The sequence below is a fragment of the Gymnoscopelus microlampas genome (genome assembly GCF_963454915.1).
Source record: "Gymnoscopelus microlampas genome assembly, chromosome: 21".
Lineage (NCBI taxonomy): Eukaryota > Metazoa > Chordata > Actinopteri > Myctophiformes > Myctophidae > Gymnoscopelus > Gymnoscopelus microlampas.
Window position 1 is genome coordinate 5,791,532 of NC_139958.1, and position 21,989 is coordinate 5,813,520.

Sequence of the window (21,989 nt, forward strand, 5' to 3'; positions counted from 1 at the left end):
ATCTACAAGCACATAGCGCGCGCGACACCGAGTGCCGCGCTATGAACTTGCAGATCTGCTATTTTTGGAAAAATCATGAACATTTTTGCAAACCTTTTTGAATGTATATTTTTTTAAAGTGAACATTTGTAACTCAAATCTTTGCTTCTGGGGGGTCCCTGGAACAAAATATTTTGAGACGGGGGGGGGGGGGTCTCCACGGCCAAATACATATAATTTTGGGGGTTCCTTGACATGAAAAAGTTTGAGAACCACTGGCCTAGTCTGCCTCTTCTTCCTAACACGAGAACATCACGATTCGGTGCTCTCGCCGCCCAGCGTTTTTCTTTTTTTTGCCGGAGTGCCCCGGGCGCTTCAAGCAGACAATAGTTCAACTTTTGGAGATCCAACATTGAATCGTTCTCACAAACCATGAGAAGTCCCATGTTTACCGTTGTTTCAGCCAAGCTAGTTGTGCTAATAATAACGCAGATGACAGGATGTCGCCGGAGCGCAGTTGATCGGTTTGAACGTTGCGGCCGTCAATAAACGCTGTGTGCGAGCGCTCTGGGGCATGATGTCCAAAGCACCGCCCCCCTCCGCTCTTAAACCCATTAAGACCTGAGGCCGCTTCTAAACATTTTCAAAATCCTAACAGTTTTTCTGAAAAATATAAAAAAATAATTTTCACGATTTTTCAAAAATAGCAGATCTTCAAGCTCATAGCGCGGCACTTGGTGCCGCGCTATGAGCTTGTATCTGCTATTTTTGAATAGCCAAAGAAGTCTTAAGTGACACAGATGCGTTCCAGGTCTTAAAGGGTTAGAACACTTTGTGTGGACACGTGGAGCCCTTATGCTCTGCTATATATATGCCTGCGTCGCATGCTTGAAAATAACCGATCTGCAAGCTCACAGCGCGGTGCGGGTGCAGCGCGTCGTGAGCTTGTAAGTTGGCTATTTTAGGTGGGTGATACCGGCATATAGAACCGGGCATAAATCATGCTTATATCTTGACTTGAGAGATAACTTCTCACCCTAGTCGATATGTGAATGGGTGACATTATCTTCCTTTATACATATTTTTAAGGCTGTGTAGAAGCTTTAAGAAAATTAAATGATGAAAAGAAAAAAAAAATACACTTTTTTAGATATTAGACCACATTTTATCTTAGTATATGTAAAGAAAAGCATATTGGTCAATATTTGACTGCATTTTTCAAAATGTTCTTCATGAAACAGTGTATTTTTGTAAGCTTCTATTTTGCATAATATCACCTTTTTTCATCTCATTTTCTCAACAATCGTTTTATGAATGACAATTTATAACAACAAGATTTATGAATGACAATTTATAACAACAAGGTCTATTGTTTAATAGTAAAAAAACAGACTGTGGCATAAAGACTTTTTTTTTTTTTTGTAGTAAGGAACGTAGATGGAGTTCAGTGCTTGTTTTATTAAGAACCTCCACACTGTTAATAAATATCCCTTGATTTCTGACAAACGCTGCTTGTGTGTTTGAACATTCCGTGTTTGCCGTTATGTGCAGGGCATGCTTCCAGACGCGCAATGGTGGAAAGTAACAAAGTACATTTACTCAAGTACTGTACTTAATTTTGAGGTATTTTTTTAACTTTACCGGAGTATTTACAATTTTCTGTACTTTTACTTCTACTCCACTACATCTCAGAGGCAAATATTATACTTTTACTCCACTAGAATTATTTGAAAACTTTAGTTACTATAGTTACTTTGCAGATATAAATGACTATATTATAAAACATACATTAACCACTTTAGCCCTATTTTATACCTAGGCTATTTGAAAATAGCCGATCTACAAGATCACAACGTGTCGCATTCCGACGCATTGTGAGCGATCTGCTATTTTCAAACATTAGTACTTTTACTTTTGGTACTTTAAGTATATTTTGACGCCAATGCTTTTGTACTTTTTGTTGTCTCCGCCAGGATACTATGTTTTCCTTCTCGTCCTTTCGTGTGTCCACCAAGCTAACATCGGTCAAGCTTCACGTGACACGTGACAATATGTTGAAAGGGTGTGCTTTGATTGGCTAGCGAGACGCATGATGAAATAGAGACCTATAAATAGGTGTGTCACTTCAAAAGATCATTTATATCTTTTGAAGTGAGGTAAGACAGGATTAATCAGGAACAGTACTGGCGGAGACCTGTGCTCCGAGGAGCACATTTTCTAGTTTGTACTTTGTACTACTGCTGGCACAAACATTGCTACTTTTACTTAAGTAAAATATCTGAGTACTTCTTCCACCACTGCAGACGCGTTTATACAATCTGCGACAGTGTTTCGCCAAGTCCCGGAAAAGACGCGCTGTGATTGGCCAGTGGTCACTTTGACTGGCAGTTGTGCCGAACGCTCACCCCAAAATACCATTTTACGATTCTGTCCCCATCAGGACGGGTCCCGCCGTGGCCTAAGCTCGCTCAGTGGTGCCTCTGGTGGCTCACGTCTGCTTCAGACGGAGCGCCTCCGTTGCAGACAAAAAAACTATACTTTATTGGCAAAACACTGTCGTAGACAGTAAATCTTAGCCTGATTATCAGCCTGAAGCTGCGTGGAGCTTCAGTCTGACATTGGCTGCAGTGTCGGTGATTACACAGGGGAGGGGATTAAAATTTCCCTAAACCAATCACAAGAAATCCACGGATCCGCCTACATCTGACATCATCGCACAGCTTGTTTTAGCAGATATTCGCTGATTGGCTTGTCGTTAGACCACTCCCACCTCCGACTCTTGATTTGACAGGTTCTTCTTCGACCGTGAAAAGCCAATAGGCTCACATTATGACACCAGACCAAGAGGAGCAGTCCACTCAGAGAGTAGGCGGGGTCTATGGTCTGGAACCAGGCTAGGTAAGTAGGCCTTGCAGACACACACACACACATGTGGGTATTTGGGGGCCATTTTGTCTTGGTGGGAGGTGCAAACAAGGTAAAGTAAGGTACATTTCATTTATATATATATATATAGGCCTATGGCTCCTTTCAAAACAATCGTTACACCGGTCCACCGCCGGGTGGGGCGACGGTGGACGGACGTCACAAACATAACACGCAAACCTGCGAGGGGCACCGTTGCTCCGATCTGCACCAAACGTGGCACCAACACCGGTCAGGGTTCTGCCATCAGCCGGGACCCCTGGCTTTTACAGGCGCACGGTTGATCCGATCTGCACCAAACCTGGCATCAACACTGTTCAGGGGCTCTGCCCCCCACACCAGGGGCCACACGGGGCCCTGCCCAGGGACCCCTGGCTGCCACAAGCACACGTTTATCCGATCCGCACCAACACTGTTCAGGGGGTCTGCAATCAGAACAATCACACCAACGGCCACAGGCACACCGCTTCTCCGATCCGCTACAAACACTGTTCAGGGGTCTTCCATCAGAATAGCCACACCAGGGGTCCCATGTGGCCCCCAGGGGCCCTTGGGTGCCACAGGCGCACCGTTGCTCTGATCCGCACCAAACCTGCTGACACAAACACTGTTCAGGGTTCTATCTTTTTTGACTGTGTACGATCATTTTCTTTCAAAACGAACGATAATTGAAGATTTCCCATCTGGCAACACTGGTTCTATACCATCAGAATAGTCGTACCAGGGGCCTTGTTGGGGGCCCCCGGGGGGCCACAGGCACACCGTTGCTCCAATCCGCACCAAACTGGGCACAAACACTGTTCAGGTGTCTGCCATGAAAATAGTCACACCCAAACATCTAAATTGCACTACAGCAGTGTTTAACACTTCAAATGGCCATCACTCTGTAACCATTGCTCTGATCAGCGTAACATAGGGCTGGATTTGAATTTCTCAATAGTTGTAGTGGAGTAAAAAGTACCAATATTTGCCTCTGCGATGTAGTGGAGTAGAAGTAAGGGTAGCCTACTGAAAAATACTCCAGTAAAGTTAAAATACCTCAAAATTGTACTTAAGTACAGTACTTGAGTAAATGTACTTAGTTACTTTACACCACTGGTTCTCAAACGTTGTCATTTCAAGGACCCCATAACTCTTAGAGTATTCAAACGGACCCTAAGGGTCCGTTTGAATACTCTTGAGTTAGAGACCTGTAAGGGTCCATTTGGAGCCCCCTCAAGGAACCATGAGGGACCCTGGACCCCACTTTGAGAACCTCTGATATAAATAGATGCCTAATAGATGCCTTTTATTGATCCCACGGGGGGAAATCCAGGCGCCGGAGACAGCACAGCGGCAGAAGGTACAGATACAGGGCGAAGAAGTAGAAAAGAATCACATCACAGTAAACGAATATGAATAAAGTAAACAGATGTATACACACCCTGTACAATCATCCCGCCTGGTGCGGAACAAGAGACTCCATCGATAAATATTAAAAGTATACAGAGCTAGAGGCCGGTGTTGCCAGATTCTGTGAGAGAAACAAGCAACCGGGTCTAGGAAAGCCAGCCCAAAAGAAGCGGCTACGGGCCACATGAGCACTTTAACATGTACATCGGCTATTTGAAAATAGCAGATCTACAAGCTCACAACGCGTCGCGATGCGACGCGTTGTGAGCTTGTAGATCGGCTATTTTCAAATAGAATCTTGCGGGGAAATTATAATAAGCAGATCTGGCAAGCCTAAAGGGCTTTATTGGCATGAGAAAACATACGTTTACATTGCCTTACATAAAACAAATTACTCATTTATAGCTAGTGAACAAAAATGTACACAAAAAAAGCTTGCTGGTAGCAAAGCTCCATCTAACTTTTCATTTTTCTGGACGTCTTGTCTCCTACAGGAACTTAATAATAATTATATAATTATACTATCATTTCAGAAGCCTCATAGGATAATCTGACCTAGGATGGTTACGACCGTATGGCATAATCCTGAATGCAGAACATCACTAATGATAATAATAATAATAATAATAGAATCCTGAATGCTGAATATCAATGGGACTGACTGCTGAAATCTATTAGGCGACTCTTAAAAAATTGCAATAAATTAATTCATGGATAAGTAAAGAAATAGAATAGAAAAAAGTGTCCAAAATGGCCAGTGTACAAAGCTCACAACGCATCGCCTCCGCGACACGTTGGGAGCTCATAGATGGGCTATTTTATAACGGGGGCTTGTGTGGTTACTACTTCTACTATTTTACGGTCTCTGACGGTGAGTTCCAGGGACCTTCTGGGTTACTTGAGGGGATTCCAAAAGGAACCAAATGGTCTCTGACGGTCGGCTATACCAATTAATTTATCTGTTTCAGCTCTTATGGATATCAGCGCAATACACACAGCGGCGAAAACGCACAGTAAAACGCATGATAAAGATTTCCAAAAGCCATACTCGATGGACTTCTCCTTAATTTTGTCCCCCAACTCTTCCCCCTCAACCTTCAACCTGTCGCCGACCTTCGAAACGTTTGTCATGAGCTTCTTGGCCTGCTCCTGCAGCCTCTTCTTCTTCTTTTTCTTTGTCTTTTTCTCTTTTCCTTCCTCCGGCTCCGACCCCCCACCCAAATCCAGGGACACGTGGGCGGCGCTGCTGGCCGCGCTCTCCGTGTCAGAATCGTTGACCTCGATCTCGTCTTCATTGGCGTCCATAACGCCTTCACGTGCATCCATCTCTCTTCGCTGCTAATGGTCTGAGGTTTGGCCACGCGAGGTGAAGGTTTTTAAACACGTTTGCCTCGTGATCCCGTGTCGTCAACCATGACGTCGGGTATATCTGGACCAAATATGACAGTTTTTTTTTTTTGTACACGAAATATCTGGTAACCATGGGAACCTGCTGTCAACAAACGTCATGGACACCCTCTTCTGACACCGCTGAGCAACATTCTGTAGTGGTTCTCAAAGTGAGTTCCAGGGACCTTCTGGGTTACTTGAGGGTGTTCCAAATGGAACCAAGTGGACCCTTATGGGTCCATTTGGTTCCATTTGTACACTCTCAAGAGTTATGGTGGTCCTTGAAATGAAATACTTGGAGAACCACCAAACTAGACCACTGGTTCTCAAAGAATCACTGGCCTAATGAAATATATAAATTTCTTAACCACTTAAAACCCTACTGTGTACTCCATAGACTAGTCCCGCAGGGCTCTAGTCAAGTCAAGTCACCTTTTATTTGTTTAGCGCGTAGAGTACAGAAGTCCCGACGTCACTCGTTCATCCCCTGGGTCGCGGAAGTCATTTCTCTATGGAGAATAACATTGGGTCATCTTCATTTTCTCCTGATTTGTCTCTCTGAAAAAAAGCCATTTTTAGTATGAAAATCTTGGGAAGATTGTGTGTCTTGTGACGATCGGGTCCAATATTTAGTTCAGTGACCATGGAGCTAAAGAATGGTTTAGAACAGGGGTCCTCAACGTTTTCAGGCCAAGGACCCCCTAGCTGAGAGAGAGATGAAGCAGGGACCCCCTACTCTATATTGTATAACATTTTCAGGGGGTCCCCAGCTAAATGATGGATGGGAACCAAATGGACCCTTATGGGTCTGTAACTCTGAGAGTGTACAAGTGGAACCATTTGTACACTCTCAGAGTTAAATTAACATAGATTTTACAATATGAATTGGGGTCCCAGAGATATAAATGCCATTAAATGGGGGTCCGTAGCCTAATGCATGTCAAACTGGGGGTCCTTGAAATTAAAATGGTTGAGAATCACTGCTAGAGAGCCGTAAAAATCTTCTCATGGGGGTCCCTGGCTTATCTTTTCAAATGGGGGTCTGCGGGCTAATAATAAGTGTCAATTTGGGGGTCCTTGACATGAAAAAGGTTTGAGAACCACTGGTGTAACAGGACAGAGCTACACTGCCAAATGTAATGCAATATCATTGCAGTAAATGGCGTGTCTTGATTTTACATGTGGTGTGTTCTTAGGGCCAACAATACCTTTTATACTTTTACTCGTTTGCAGAGATTTTCTACATTGTTGTGTTGCCTTTTGTACACCATGGGGCACTGTTGTACTATTTACTCTTTCCTGGAATCAGTCAATGATCTGACAGTTTGCTTTGCTGTAGCTAAACTGTCCTTTAACTGTATTATTGTAATTGCATAGTATTATTATTGCTAACCCAGTTAATTACAGTTAATTAAACAGTCGAAGGAGTGATATTTGCTCAGTCGTCACATATTTTATTTGAGAACAGTACAACGGCTTTTTAATGACATTGCTATAAGACAATGCTGTGGAAAAAAAACACTATTTTTTAATCATTTGAAAAAGTATAAAATAACCAATCCATGTACTGTATGTAGTATGTAGCATGTACAGTAATGAATACTAGAGCCTGAATGTTTGTTATAGTGGCATGTAATAATCACCCTGACTCAAATACATAGTGTGAATGTTTTTGTTATTGTAGCATTATAGCAGTCTTAATGAATCAAACCGGATTGTCTTTATTTGATCAGTCCTTTATTAACATGGAAGCAAACTGGAAGTGAAGCATCAGTCTACCAAACTGTAGGAAGAACCTTGACAAGCTGTGTAAACAACATCTGGAAATGCACTTCACTTATTCTCTTATGTCTGAGCAGTAATGTGTGGGCGTTCACGTGTGTATTCTTCATGTGGGTGTGTGTGTGTGTGTGTGTGTGTGTGTGTGTGTGTTAGTTACTATACTTGTGAGGGCGAAATGTCCAAAGTATAGTTGAATTTGAGAAAGATTTTCCTGGTCCTCACAAAAGAAATAGAAGAAAGAAATGATATGTATATACACAGCTACAATTATTTTGTAGCTGTTTTGTAGCGGCTACAAACGTCAGATGTATCTTTGTATCTTCATGTCACTGGCTTCCATTGAAAACAAATGGTAGCCTGCATCTTTGTAGCCACTAGTGTGAACGCTGCATTATAGTTGGAAAGAAAGAGAAATGTTAAATACTAATAATAAAAAAATAAAAAAAGCCTTCAATCCGTCACCAATCTGCTTCATCTGGAGCAGTTAGTGGTTCAGTGTCTTGCTCAAGGACACTTACCCACAGTAACCCATGGGAGGAGCCGGGGTTGGGGATCGAACCGGCAACCATTCCGAATCGATCCCCGAGCGGTCGCTCTACCTCTTGAGTCACTGCAAACAGTGTTGATTTCGTCGACTAAAACTATGACGAAAAATGTTAGTCGACTACCTTTTTTCACTGACGAAAACTAGATAAAATAAAAAACAAGCTATTATGACTAAAACTAAGACTAAATATACTGACAATTTCGTCAACAAATAAAAACTAGACTAAAATGAGATCCAGTAGAACTAAAAGACAAGTCATTTTATGTTTGCTGTCAGGTGTTGTGCTTTGAAAATAGCAGATCTACAAGCTCACAACGCGTCACGCTGCGACGCGTTGTGAGTTTGTAGATCTGCTATTTTCAGCATGCAACCAAGTGTAAAATCTGCCATTACGACGCCATCAAGGCACCGCCAACATACATTTTAGTCGACTAAATCAACTGTAGATTTAGTCGACTAAAACTAGATTAACAGTAAAACATTGCAGGTGACTAAATGGAATTTTATTCAAAAGACTACATTTTAGTCGACTAAATCAACTGTAGATTTAGTCGACTAAAACTAGACTAACAGTAAAACATTGCAGGTGACTAAATGGAATTTTATTCAAAAGACTATGACTAAAACTAAATCAGAATTTGCTGTCAAAATCAACACTGGCTGCAAAAGCATGAATTCATGAAATAAAAAAAGAAATAGATATGTGTGTACACATATATTATTTGTGGAGTTAGGTTTGTAATTAGTAAAAGATTCAGTTGGCATTAGTGTATGGATGAGGCATTTAACCCATTAAGACCTGAAGACGATTCTACAAATGTCTTCTAAATCCCAACAGTTTTCTGAAGAAAAAAAAACGTATGTTTCTATATCAGTGGTTCTCAAACGTTTTCATGTCAAGGACCCCCAAAATGATATGTATTTGGACCCCCATCTCAATATATGTTTTTCCAGGGACCCCCCAGAAGCAAAGATTTGAGTTAGAAATGTTCGCTTTAAAACAATATATTCAAAGATTTGCACACATTTTCACGATTTTTGAATAGTGTAAAATAATGCTTTTTTTTAAGCTCACATCAAAAAGTGACACAGATGCGTTCCAGGTTTTTAATGGGTTAAAGGTTAGGTTTAGGGGTTGGAGTTATGGCTGATTTAGTTTGCGAACCAGTGTCATGCAAAAATATATATATTAGAGCTTGTACAATAGATATGCTATTTTTCCAGCCATTTTTCAATGCTATACTAAAATATTGATGTCCTCACAAGTATAGTAATACAAACGTGTGTGTGTGTGTGTGCACTTTCTAAGGGTTTCTGAGGGATGTGGCTTCAGAGCTGAATGGCAGGCATTCTGTCCTCTGCCACATGATGCTGCCAATGTAAACTCTGACATTCCAGCCGGCCTGCATGCATGGGTGTCTGCTTCAAACCCTCTGCTCTCTCTCTCTCTCTCCTGGAAGGACACGTGTGTGTGTGTGTGTGTGTGTGTGTGTGTGTGTGTGTGTGTGTGTGTGTGTGTGTGTGTGTGTGTGTGTGTGTGTGTGTGTGTGTGTGTGTGTGTGTGTGTGTGTGTGTGTGTGTGTGTGTGTGTGTGTGTGTGTGTGTGTGTGTGTGCGTGTGTGTGCGCACGCGCACTGTAAGTAGAGTGACAGTGACAAAGGGAGGGTGTAATAATACAGATTCAACCACTTTCAACCTGGCGTCTCTATTCTCGGCTTGTAATTATAGGCGAAAATCTTCAAAAATAGCAAGAATAGGCAAATTTCTACTTTTGCTGCGTAAGGGAGAGCTGCTTTGACGAGGCAAGATATTTGTCTTTGAATTTCATGCGTTCATGCGTTAAACCAGTGACTCAGGTTCAAGAGCGACCGCTTGGGAATCGGAATGGTTGCCGGTTCGATCCCCGACCCCGGCTCCTCCTGGGTTACTGTGGGTACAGTAAGTGTCCTTGATCACCAATCGGCTCCAGATGAGCAGATTGGTGAAGGATTGAAGACATTTTTTTATTATTAGTATTTTTTTAGTATACCAACTACAATGCTGCGTTCACACGGGCAGATACAAAGACACATGCTACCATTACTTTTCAATGGAAGCCAGCGTCACGAAGATACAAAGCAACATCCGACGTTTGTAGCTGCTACGAAAGATGCAAAGATACAAATTGAATTTGAGCCGGGTTCAACTTCCAGATACAAAGACACAAAACTACAACTGTAGCTCCGACGACGCACGTACACGCTTGATGACATCAACGACTGTGTTGAGAAAACACAGATACAAAGCGACAGAGCGACGGCTGTGTATCTTTGTACTGTATCTGCCCCGTAGACTCGTAGCTACAAAGATACAGGCTACCATTTGTTTTCAATGGAAGCCAGCGACATGGAGATACAAAGATACATCTGACCAGTGGCGTGCACAGACATTTTGAGGGGCAGGTGCTCAAGTAAATTATACTTTTTTTTGTTTACTTGGTCGGCTCTTTTTTCCCCTCTACACCTATACCTCTTTGCCAAAAATAGCCGATCTACAAGCCCACAATGCCTCGCAGCGCAAGGCGTTGTGGGCTTGTAGATCTGCTATTTTTGTCTAAAGTTCTCCTCAGAAAAGGGATGCTAGGTTTCGAGTGGTTATGGTAAAAAGAAAAATCATATCACATAAAGATTTGGCGGACCCCCTGTAGTAACTCTGAGGACCCCCTAGGGGTCCCGGACCCCCTGTTGAAGACCCCTGCTGTAAACTGAAAAAAAAGGGCACTTCTGGTCAAGAGGGCAAAGGGCAGGTGCTCTAGCACCACCTAGAGTCTATCTGTGCACGTCCCTGCATCTGACGTTTGTAGCTGCTACAAAAGCCACAACAGCTACAAAAAAGGTTGAGCTGGTTTCAACTTCTGCTACAAAGACACAAGGCTACAAATATTCTGTGTATCTTTGCATCTTTGCATCTTCTGTGAACGCAGCATGCCCCAAAATAGCGACGCCAGCCCAGGTTCAAAGTGTGTCTGAGGCAGCTGCCCATTGGAATGAATGGGCCAGTCACCACTGGAGAGACTGACAGAAGAAAATAGCTCCTCTTGCAACTTTTCTTCCTCCCTCCCTCCCTTGCTTGAACTTGAACTCCTCATCCTGCCATGATTAGATGTGTGCTTATGAGTGTTTGAGGAGAGGAGACGCCGGGACGGGACCAGGACTGTTTGGTAAAGGAGGCTTTTAGGAGGACTGTTTGGTTGTCCCACCCAAACACCACCACCCACCACCCACCACCCATCCAAACCACCACCTCAGCCTCCAAAACAAGCAGCACCACGCCGGTCTGCATAGTGACACTACACTGGACATCTGTCACTGTGGCAATGACATCGTTGACCCCAAGGACAATGACCTCATTTAATATCCAGGAACAAATATTATAATTTTTTATTAAACTAATACATTTTCCTGCACTGATGGTCGCCCAGCACCAATTCTGGGTTTGGGATATACATGTCGGTCTTCTTTTTCAATCATCTAATATCCAGCCCTAGGAAATCACGCACAAGCACACGCACACACACACACACACACTTGACGTTTGTATTACCAGCTTGTGCTTACGTCGTTAAGTTGTAAAGGACGGCAATTACATTTTATTTATTCATTTTAACATATTCGTTTTTGGCATTTTTAACGCATTAAAGCCTGAGTAGGTGCGTGCTGCTGCAACACGTTGTGAGCTTGTAGATCAGCTATTTTTTGGTGCACAACACCGACGCGCAACTAAGTATAACTGTACCCCTAAAGCACTAACCCCAGCCCCTAAACCTAACCTCTAAACCTAACCTCTGATCCTAATGCTACCCCTAACCACAATCCTATCTCTCTCTTATCTCTAAAAATATTGTTAACCATAAAAAATGATAAACCATTTCTCTAGACCAGAAAAAAAAAGTATGCCCACAATGACCATTTCTCAAATTCTACTATACTCTGGGGGACAATTGAACCCCAGAGCACACACACGTGTGCGTGTGCACACACATACACACACGCACACGCACGCGCATGCGCACACCACAGTATTACCATGGATTATCATATAGCCCAGCCCTGAATGCAGACTCTATCATTAGTGTCAAGTCTGCGAATGTCTCCAAAATTACACACTTTCATTCCTGAGCCTCAGAAAGCCTTGAGGATGTCCCTCTGTGCACCAGGGATCACACTGGGGCTTTGTTCAGACTTATCCCCATTTGTTTCTCAAAATCTGATCTTTTTAGGATTTACTGTCCACACACTGTTATTTGCTTACAGGTGATCAGTTCAGATGTGTGTATTCAGACATCGTCGACCGATCTGTCTGCATTGGTTACAATTTACAATGTTGGCATTTTGTAGGTATGTTTCTCTTAACCAGAGCGATGTACAGTAAGCAAGGTAATCACATACATCAAATGCAGAGAGACAGTGTAGTGCCTCAGTAAACTAAACCAAGAACCTCTAGCAGTCTAAACCATATATACTGTGAAAATAATCATTTACGGTTACGGCGAAGACATTGGGAGTGAGTCTGCAGTTCTGACTGCAACGGGGGGAGTTTGTTCCACAGTTTGGTAATAACATATAGGCGTGATTAATGCTTAGATTATAGTTTGTCATACAGTATATTATGCCGGTGTCTCTCGCCGAAATATAGCCGATCTACAAGCTCACAGCACATCGAGACAAAATGACAAAGAGAGACAGAAAAAGGTTGTGGTGACATGAATATAGAGTACGTTCAGAGCTAATCAGTGATTGGCTCGGACACTGATGTCTGTTTAGGCCTGAGACCGAATCAGATTGTTGGCTTCTCCAGACTGGAATGAGGTTGGTTTGATGAAGTCAGAACATCAATAAAACCACATGGACACTGATTCATAATCAGATCTGAACCACATTCCTATGTGGTTTGAATGTGATTCAAATATGATTTCTAAAGATGTCTTTAAGTCTGGACACTGAAGCCTGACTGAAGGCCCCGTGTCCACTTTTTTTTCCTCGGATGAAAACGCCACGGCGCTCGCCTAAAAGCGCTGAACATATTTTAGCTTTCGGCAGGCAGGAAAAAAGCGCCTTGGATGCAAGCGCACGGTTTATGCCCAGCGCAATGTCAAGCTGACATTTGAACTCGGTCTGAACCGTGTTTTCACAGAGTAGCGATTCGGTGCCGAACACGGTCTGAACCGTGTTTTCAGTCTTTTTGGTTTTTTTGTTTTCTTCCACACGGGAGGGGCTGGAGCAGCTCACCCATGGTGATTCTGAGAAGGAGAGGACAGATGGATCACCGTGCCAAAAACATGGCTCCCCATCCGCTTCCGTTCTATCTCCTTCTCTAAAGCCCCTACAACTCCGAAACTTTTTACGTTGGGGAAAACGACTCATTTTGTATGCGCGATCGCTGCGCCATTGTGACTCGCGTGAAAGATGTTATCGTTCCAGGCGTTAGCCAGGACCATCGTGCAAAATGCACGCATGTTTCACATGGATTGCTCGTCGTGGAGTCAACAGCTTAAACAGCGCCGCGCAGCTCAACGGTGAGATTTCTGGCACCGAACGTAAGCTGTTATTATAAAATCCTGGCACCGAATGTGTTAAAAGTCCTGTATCTCGGCTCCTGTGTTGTTGTTTTTTTTGTGATTTTTTTTTTGCCAAAACATGCTATTTTTAACGGCATATAACAAGCGAACGGGAGGTCGCGATGACATTTTCTTTTTTTGCGGAATCCCAGTGAAACCACCAGGGGACCAATCATACTGGAGATAAATATTCTGTGACTACTTGAAAAGGTTTTAGTCACAGAATATTTATCGAAAAATCACTGGCAGTCTGGGCCTTATTTAGTTGTATATACTCTGGCAGTTAAAGACTTAATAATAAGGGGCTGTTTGTCTGTTCTCACTAAGCGGGCCGAGTGGTCCTTCTCGCTGCTGGTACCGACCGTTCTCACCAAAGCGGGCCGCTTGTACAGAGCGTTCCGTTACTTACCGGCCCTCCTGACACCCACTGGTGGGCGTCCACTTCATGACAACCACCGTGCTAACACGTGTAGTGGGACATACAAACAACTAAAGAGACATGTTAGAGATAGCCCAGGGTTTGGTTTGGTAGCAAAGAATCTGCGTTTTATTGGCCTGGTACAGAATGTCTTGTCCAGAGAGTGTGAGTGTGTGTGTGTGTGTGTGTGTGTGTGTGTGTGTGTGTGTGTGTGTGTGTGTGTGTGTGTGTGTGTGTGTGTGTGTGTGTGTGTGTGTGTGTGTGTGTGTTGGATCCTGTGGGTGGGTCCAGTCTGAGACGGGACAGGGTAGGGTGTGTGGTTTTAGGAGAACTGGGCTGGGGTTCGGGTCTGGATGCTGTGGCTTTGGCACGGGCGTCTCGCTGAAGCCATCTGGTAAAGTGTGCTGCTTATAGGGAATGTCCATAGAACTGAATATAACTCAACATGCTGTGGCTCACTAATTTGAGCCTGGTTTAAGCTACAGCTGCTATTCAGCTGATTCCTCCTCCGGCATTAACCTTGTAATAATAATATGCAACTTTATGGTGTTAGAGGAACGGACTAAAATGCTTCCCTTCAACTTCAAGTGGATGTACATATTTGTGCTCGAGTACTGTGTGTGTGTGTGTGTGTGTGTGAGCATAGTTTTACTGAGGTTACGTTTAGGAATAAGGTTAGGTTTAGACATAGTTTTACTGAGGTTACGTTTAGAAATAAGGTTAGGTTCAGGCATAGTTTGACTGAGGTTACGTTGAGGAATACGGTTGGGTTTAGGCATAGTTTTACTGAGGTTACGTTGAGGAATAAGGTTAGGTTTAGGCATAGTTTTACTGAGGTTACGTTGAGGAATAAGGTTTGGTTTAGGCATAGTTGTACTGAGGTTACGTTTAGGAATAAGGTTAGGTTTAGGCATAGTTTTACTGAGGTTACGTTGAGGAATAAGGTTAGGTTCAGGCATAGTTTTACTCAGGTTACGTTGAGGAATAAGGTTAGGTTCAGGCATAGTTTTACTGAGGTTACGTTGAGGAATAATGTTAGGTTCAGGCATAGTTTTACTGAGGTTACGTTGAGGAATAATGTTAGGTTCAGGCATAGTTTTACTGAGGTTACGTTGAGGAATATGGTTAGGTTCAGGCATAGTTTTACTGAGGTTACGTTGAGGAATAAGGTTAGGTTCAGGCATAGTTTTACTGAGGGTTACGCTAAGGAGTACCAGGTGGCGACTGTTCCGAGGTCGCCGGCTTTGACCCGGGGCGAGCGTTCTTATATTCGGCGCCTCTACCCATTCAGCTACGTAGGATAAAGAGCTGAGTCAGTCATCTCTAGAGAGTTAGAATGTGTCTCCACTATTTCTTTGATCTTTGGTGGTAGAGTTCAAATGTTGTGTCACTGTTTGGGGCCTTTAGGCAGTTATAGGGGCTGAGTCCAACTTTGGGTGGAATAACTGTCATCTCTGAAAAGAGCACTCCACCCTGATGAGGGTTTTTTCAGCTGGAAAATATGCTTTGATGGACTCATGGCCTTGTGGATTACAATTTTAGGTCATATTTTATAAATGTACATACATACATACATGGCCTTGTGGATTACAATTTTAGGTAATATTTCATAAATGTACATAAATACATACATACATACATACATACATACATACATACATACATACATACATACATTTATCGGAGAGATCATTGAGGGAGACCCTCATTTACAATGATGCAGAGATTACACATAGAAATACCATCATTGAATAACAAAGAAAGACAATATGTTGACAACAATCAGTCAAAACAGTTGCATACAGGTAGTGAACGGTCATTAAGTAAATTCCTAAAATGGCCAATAGATGCTAGGGTATTTACAGTGTAGTTTAAGATCGTGTTTCAAGAGGTTCCACGTAGTGTTGGTTTTGACGGCAAGTTTTAATTCAGTTTTAGTCAGTCTTTTGAATCAAATTCTATTTAGTTTTAGTCTTATTTTAGTCATCTGAAATATTGTACTGTTAGTCTAGTTTTAGTTGACTAAATATCATGCTATTATAGTCGACTAAATCTACAGTTGTTTTAGTCGACTAAAAATGACAAAAAATAAGCGCAACCAAACATAAAATGACTTGTCTTTTAGTTCCACTGGATCACTTCTCCACTAACATTTTAGTGTAGTTTTTATTTGTTGACGAAACTGTCAATACATTTAGTCTTAGTTTTAGTCATCATAGCTTAGTTTTTATTTAGTTTTTGTCAGTGAAAAAAGGTAGTCGACAGAAATGTTTTGTCATAGTTTTAGGCGACGAAATCAACACTGGTTCCACGAACCAGGTGCACCAATGCTGAGAGCAGTCTTTCCCAGTTCAGATTTGGCACGAGGAGCCTGAAGGACTGACTCGCCATTTGCTATAGAGCGAGTTAGAATGCGACTAGGGTTCTGACCTAACATGGATGAAATATATGGTAATGATTTTCCAACCATGCAGGGCTTTGTAAATGAAGAGGTGCCAATGATTGTTGCGTCTCTCAGTCAGAGAAGACCAGCCCACCTTATCATACAGAGACATACACATATACTACATGCATGCAGACAGACAGACAGACAGACAATGCTAACTATATATGAAGATCATTTGACAGATACATGCCATGTATCATGTATGTGTTTACAATACTGGCTCTGTTTTCTCCATGTCAACCAACCAACACTCACATGCATTGTTCTGCATGTCCCAATGAATGCTGTACCACATTCTGAGCATGCATGTGCACATGTACTGTGTGTGTGTGTGTGTGTGTGTGTGTGTGTGTGTGTGTGTGTGTGTGTGTGTGTGTGTGTGTGTGTGTGTGTGTGTGTGTGTGTGTGTGTGTGTGTGTGTGTGGTGATGAATGATGTAACGAGGGTTGGTCTGTAAACAGTTCCACAACCACTTAAAGCTCTATATACTTAGTCCAACAAAGAATGGCAAAAATAGCAGGCCGCAGTGCATTGTGTGAGCTTGTAGATCTGCATTTTAAACATTTTTTGAAAAATATTTAAATTATAAAGGCGATTTAATTAGGCTATTTGAAAGTTTTTGCCTATAATTACATGGCAAACAAAGGGACTACTGGTTAAAAATGGTTAGTCATAGCAGACCAGTAAAGGACTTGTCCAGTTGCACATTATGCAATAACGCATTCATTTAATTTACTTCCAGAATTACTCTAGTTCTCCTAAGATCAATACAATAATCTTCATTAAACAATGTATTTAAGCTTATTAAATATGCTAATTGATATATGTTAGGTCTTCTAAAGATAGACATTTCAACGACATTAAGCATTTTCTTTCAGCTCTATAGACACATGCTCACAACCTGTTGCCATTTGCTCCATTACATAGACACAGAAAATGCTTTGTGGGCTTGTAGATCGGCTATTTTCGACGTGCGACACCGTCATGCGACGAAGTGGGCAATAAATCAGGCTTTTTATTACTGTGGGAGGTCCATGGCTCCGTGGTATGAGAGAGATGCAGTGTTGCCATGTCCGCTTATTATAAGCGACTTTGGGCTTGTTTTTCTGTAAAGTTTCTTGTAAATATTGGTAGTTTTGGCCGGGTTGTGATCTTTTGGGCAATTGGGCTTGTTTCTAAAGTGTTTGTTTGGGCTTGTTTCTAAAGTGTAGTTGCTTATTTGGGCTTGTTTCCATTTTATTTATTTATTTATTTATTTTTTAAAACCAGTGGTTCTCAAACATTTTCATGGACCCCCAAATTAATATGTAATTGTCCTTAACCCCCATCTAAAAATGTTTTGTGCCAGGGAGCCCCGTACCAGATTTGTGTTGTTAGAATGTTTCAAAAATCTTCCAAATATACCACATTTATCTCAAGATTTTTTGAAAATAACAGATCATTGTGGGCTTGCAGTAGATTGGCTATTTTCAAAAACACTACTTTTAATTGTATTTCCTAACACTTAAGAGTAGACTTTAATAGGTTAAAGTCTCCTCTTTTGGGCCTGTTTTCCTAGACCTGGTTGCTTATTTCTCACACAATATCTGGCAACACTGTAGAGACGCACTGTGCTGTATGAAGCAGAGTGTAGGAGGAGATCCGTTACTTTACAGACACACAGGCTCATTGACACAATATGGATACATTGTTGCCATTCTCACATTTCTTGTTACTTTGAAGTGGACGCGCTTTGGACTGAAGTGACCCTGTGATCTGCTACAGTAGGCTAGTTACAACCTAATGTAACTTTATGGCTGGAAGAGGAGACAGTATCTTGGGACACATAACTATCTACAACAAATGACTTTATATTTCTAGCTGCTGCCTGCAGACAGACAGTATTAAAAGGCGATGCCTTGGTCGGATAAAAGACATTGATTCAGGATTTCAGGTAAGACTGCAGCCTAGAGCTGTGACATGATTCATTTTGAAGACATTTCTTTCGTTGCACGTTGTAAGAAGGGCCCAATTCTTTGGTTTGCACAATTATCAAGACCGTATAATAGAATATGTTTAGAAGCAAAGGAACCCACAGTTCTGCTGCTGGTGGTGAGGCAGACTGTAGGAACGAATACTGAGAGACTCCTACAGGTGAAAACATTTAATAGATTTATTTTACAGATGAGCAAAGGCAACAGCTGACCTAGAATATGTTTACTTTGGCCAATACAGTGGATTATGTGGAAAGTGTTAAAGTCGAGTCAAGATTGAATCTTAAACTGCAGAAGTCTATTGTAGCTTTAACATAATTTTAAGAGGATTTGATAGCCTACTTATTGCAGGTTACACCCAGCAGTATAAAGTTGGTAGGCCCTAACAGACTGTGCCTTCAGTCAGTAGTCTGTCTGTGGTTCTGACATTGGCAGCATTATAGCTACAGTAGGCCATGTCAGTCAGGTCTGTAGGGTCAGTTCTCAAACAATTTAATATAAATGTTTTCACCCTCAAATTGGTACATTAAGGCTCATTGGGGAAACTGCTATTGGCTAAAACAAAAAAGAATAATCTCATTTTGAAATTATTCTCATTTTACTGGGGACCCCCGGGAACCCCCTCACGGACCCTTAAGAACCATATTGCTCTAGGTCAAGTGTCTTCAACAGGGGGTCCAGGACCCCTACGGAGTCCTCAGAGTCCCTACGGGAGGGGGGGCACCAAATCTTTGTTATAAGATATGTAGGCCTATTTGTTTTACTTTAACCACTTGAAGCCCATAGCATCCCTATTCTGAGGAGAACCTAAGTAAAGAATTGTAGATCTACAAGCTCACATTGAGGGTTTAAGTGGTTAAATGAAATGTCTGAAAGTACACACTAAGATGAATCCGACATCCACTTGATGACAGTGCTGTCGAACAAGTCTATGAAGCTATCTATGAAATCTGCAACACAATTTTATGCAATATGTAGTGGGGGGTCCCTGCTGCATCTCTCTCTCAGCTAAGGGGTCCTTTGGCCTGAAAAACGTTGAAGACCCTGCTGTAGGTTATTGTTATCCAGTTTCATTGTGGACCCTGGTTTATGTCAGGTGGAGTTTCACTCACACACAAAATGGCTTTCCTGTGTTTTCCTTGTTTCTCCTTTTACTAATTAGGCCAGGGGTCTTCAACGTCTTCAGGCCAAGGACCCCCTAGCTGAGAGAGCGATGAAGCAGGGACCCCCTCTATTTTGTGTAAAATTGTGTTTCCGATTCAACTTTTTTTGTTTACTTGGTCTGCTCTTTTTTTCCCTCTCTACACCAAACCCCTCTCTGCCAAAAATAGCAGATCTACGAGCTTGTAGATCGGCTATTTTTGGCTAAAGTTGTCCACAGAATAGGGATTAAGGTAAAACTAAAAAATCATATCACTAAGATTTGGTGGACCCCCTGTAGTAACTCTGAGGACCCCCTAGGGGTCCCGGAACCCCCTGTTGAAGAACCCTGAATTAGGGTTCATCTGTGAAGCAGGCAAACTGTATCTGCTGGAATTCCTATTGTTATTACTGTACAGTTCTCCTGCATTTTGTCCAATAACCTTTCTATACATTTCCTACATATCGTTGAAGACAATTACAGGCAGATGGATGGAAGTGAGTTTGACACTCATTGTCACAATGATTACAGAGACCGTGTATAGTGCCTAATTTGGTAAAACAAATCATCGTTTCCGCATAGCAACAATCTTTGTTCATTTGTCACGCTCCCTATGGGGCTGAAGTGAAATCACTGTTGGCTCTGCGTTCTTTAGACTTTGGAGGCCCCCCAAATTTGGGGTCAATTGAAGGGGCGGTACGTTCTGGAGGAAAAAAAACTGAGGGGACCTGGAAGAGCTATAGCAGTCTGATGAAACTGAGGGCTAGCGGCCCAGGAAACATTGAGGGTTTGACATATTATGGGAAATCTATCTAAATCTATAGGAACAGGACTGGGGAGATTGAAACCCTGGGTTTCCCAATCTAACGCTTACGTCAAGACGGACCCCCCATATGGCAATATGGGCTTCAGGCTGAGCTACTCTGCTATATTAATCATAATAATAATAATATCTAAAATGTATATAGTGCTTTGAACCCAAAGACACTTTATACACTAAGACAGGGGTCTTCAACGTTTTCAGGCCAAGGACCCCTTAGCTGAGAGAGAGATGAAGCAGGGACCCCCTACTCTATATTGTATAAAATTGAGTTTCAGATTAAAGTTTTTTTTTTTACTTAGTCTGCTCTTTTTTCCCTCTACACCTATAGCCTCTTTGCAAAAAATAGCCGATCTACAAGCTCTCAACGCCTCGCAGCGCGAGGCGTTGAGAGCTTGTAGATCGGCTATTTTCGGCTAATGTTCCCCTCAGAAAAGGAATTCTAGGGTTCAAGTGGTTAATGTAAAACAAAAAAAATCCTATCACACAAAGATTTGGCGGACCCCCTATAGTAGCTCTGAGGACCACCTAGGGGTCCTGGACCCCCTGTTGAAGACCCCTGCATTAAGAAATGGCTATGCCTATGGAATAAAATCAATAAAAACAGTGGAATGGTGAGACAGGGTGGGTGCAGTTATTGCATGGGGACAGCCCTTTTGAGGTTGGTTTTGAAAGTGGTTTTGAAGGTTTGAAAAGTGAGGGCTTCTCTCTGAGAGTATTGTGGAGTGCATTCCTCAGGGTTGGGGGGGCAGCAAAAGCAAAAAGCCAGGTACAGTACATCCCCCCCCCCCCCCCCCCCCCCAGGGTTAGTTGGCCACAACTAACCCTGTTAACTATAGTTGTGTGGTCAGCTGGGTGGGCCGCAAAAAAAAACACTTTCAAGCTTTTCAAGTGGGCCCTGATCCAGCTACGAGGCTGTGAACCACTGAGTCAGTACATCTGGATCTGGATCATGGGTCGGGCCAGCAGTAGATCTCCTTTAGTGACGCTTTCAGAGCTGCTTTCTTCAGCTCCAGTGTTGATTTTCGTCGACTAAAACTATGACGAAAAATGTCCGTTGACTATACCTTTCTTCACTGACGAAAACTAAATAAAAACTAAGCTATGGTGACTCAAACTAAGACCAAATATATTGACAATTTCGTCAACAAATAAAAACTAGACTAAAATGTCAGTGAGGGACTAGTGGAGAAGAGATCCAGTAGAACTGGTTGCACTCTGGTATTGCACTCTGAAAATAGCAGATCTGCAAGCTCACAATGCGTCGCAGCGCGACGCGTTGTGAGCTTGTAGATCGGCTATTTTCAGCATGCAGCCAAGTGTAAAATCAGCCATTACGACGCCATTCAAGGCACCGCCAACATACATTTTAGTCAACTAAATCAACTGTAGATTTAGTCGACTAAAACTAGACTAACAGTAAAACATTTCAAGCGACTAAAATGTGACTAAAACTAAAAGGAATTTGATTCAAAAGACTTCTATGACTAAAACTAAATCAAGATGATTTGCTGTCAAAAACACTATTCAGCTCTGTGTTCACCACCAGGCCCTGAACGGTGTCATTTGATTGATTGATTG

The 21,989-nt window shown here is 42.3% G+C and overlaps 1 protein-coding gene across 2 annotated transcripts in view; it reads left to right on the forward strand.

Moving 5' to 3' along the window:
- Positions 1-18,147: 18,147 nt before the first annotated feature.
- LOC311038164 (fibroblast growth factor receptor 1-A-like) overlaps positions 18,148-21,989 on the forward strand; it is a 38,308-nt gene continuing 34,466 nt past the window's right edge. For both annotated transcript variants that reach the window (XM_084047531.1, XM_084047532.1), the window contains exon 1: positions 18,148-18,407. The gene's annotated coding sequence lies outside the window, so the exon portion shown is untranslated. The remainder of the gene's footprint in view (positions 18,408-21,989) is intronic.